This window comes from Protobothrops mucrosquamatus, unplaced genomic scaffold (genome assembly GCF_001527695.2).
Source record: "Protobothrops mucrosquamatus isolate PMUCROS unplaced genomic scaffold, P.Mucros_1.0 scaffold1945, whole genome shotgun sequence".
Classification (NCBI taxonomy): Eukaryota; Metazoa; Chordata; class Lepidosauria; order Squamata; family Viperidae; genus Protobothrops; species Protobothrops mucrosquamatus.
Window position 1 is genome coordinate 123,689 of NW_015388066.1, and position 2,075 is coordinate 125,763.

The following is a 2,075-nucleotide window of genomic DNA, read 5'->3' on the forward strand; positions in this document are numbered from 1 at the left end:
TTTTTGGCAGCTGCAGCACATGGCTGGCTCATATTTAGGTGATTGTCCACTAGGACTCCAAGGTCCCTCTCACAGTTATTACTATTGAGCAAGGTACCCCCTATACTGTATCTGTACATTTGGATTTTCTTGCCTAAATGTAGAACCTTACTTTTTTCACCATTGAATTTCATTTTGTTAGATAGAGTAAAAGAATTGAAATGGAAATGGGCTGGTCACATAGCAAGAATGGCAGATGGACCAAAGCAGTCATAGAATGGATCCCACTTGATAAAAAGCATCCACCAAAGAGACCTAAAACAAGATGGATTGATGACATCCACAAGTATTGCGGGCCCAATTGGCAAAAGAAATATGAGGAAGAGACCTTCATCCTGCAGTGGATAGACAATGGCTAAAACGATAATAAATCACCAATATTTACCAAGCAAGTTTGAAGTCTCTGTACAGACAAACCTGTTCTATTGCTTCCTTCTCCAAACAGCTACATTATCTAAACCAGGTATTACTCTTCATAACTCAGATCCAGAAAGTTTTTGAAATCAATATAGAATTGCAGAATTAGAGGGAACCAATTTGGCTACCAGGTTCCACCTATTGTCCATTGCAGGAATGCAGCATAAAGTATCTTCAACAGAGGAATGTCTCATTTGAGCAGAGTGAAGGGGAAACCACCCCTCTCTCTGGTGAATTCATTGCATTATTAAAGGGTGGTGTTTTTTTGTAAGATTGAACTAGAATTTGCCTTCTAAAAATTCAACCCCATTATTTCACATCCTGCTCTGTGAAATGTTGAAGAAAAGGTCTTGGTTTGAAAATTCTGCCGTGATGAGGAATGTGATTGATTAAAATCCTTATCATGCAGGAATATTTTACTAGGTTAATACATTTGTTTATAGTTATGGTACAAAGATAACCATTGAGAATTATTTTGCATATTACATATTTAGAATGAAATACCTTAAGGAAATAATCTTCACGAAGCCAAAACCCATAAGCCCACAAGGTCCCAATGAGAGGTAGAGGCAAAGGACCGGGAGGCAAATGTCTTCGGGACCAGAGTTGTTTGAAGAAGAACACAATCAGCAAAACAAACAAAAATATCCCTATCGGCATCATTCTCCTGCTGGATCTTGATCTTTGAGACTTTCTAGTTGATCTGGAGGTGGTTGTCTCCTTTTATTTGATGGCTCTTTGCTTTCCTTCCTCTTTTATATATATATGTTTGGGAAGAGACTAGAAAAATGTTTTTGAATGCGCCATCTAATTGGTTCTGGTGTGTTCACATGCTATGCAAATAACAGAGTGTCATGTCTCCATCGGCGCCTGACTCAGAGGAAGACATGGAATTCCCTGTTGAGGCCCAGGAGGGGGTGTCTGTGGCTTCGGAGGACTGTAGGGAGGAGCAGGCTGAGGCAGGCCAGGGCCCTTCAGGTTTGGGACAGGGAAGGCAGATTTCAGGTGAGGAGCAAGGCCCCTCCCCACCTGATCCTAGAGCAAGGAGAGAAGAGAGGAGGAGAGAACAACTGAGGCAGGCTCACTTGCTCAGGAGGAGAGCGTCCTGCCCCACTCCACAAGGCACACCTGGGGATTAGGATCGAAGGAGATGCTGTGGGGTGGGGCATCTGCCGGGAACAAATGTGGGATCTTAAGATTGTTCTGACTTGTGCTCTTGTAACCTGGACACTTTGTATTCCAGACCAGTTTGTTTCCTGATTCACGACCATAGACTACATTCCTGATCTCTTCTTGCAGTCTGCAGTTTGCAGTTAGCAGTTTGCAGGAAAGCTGAGAGTTAAAAGGACTCTTTACGTTTTCTTGTTAATAGTAGTAGTAGTAGTAGTAGTAGTAGTAGTAGTAGTAGTAGTAGTAGTAGTAATAATAATAATAATAATAATAATAGTAATAAAGTTGAGAGGGACCTTGGAGGTCATCTAGTCCAACCCCCTGCTCAAGCAGGAAATCCTATACCATTTCGGACAAATGGCTGTCCAGTCTCTTCTTAAAAACTTCCAGTGTTGCAGCATTCACTACTTCTGGAGGCAGGTTGTTCCAATGGTTAATTGTTCTCACTG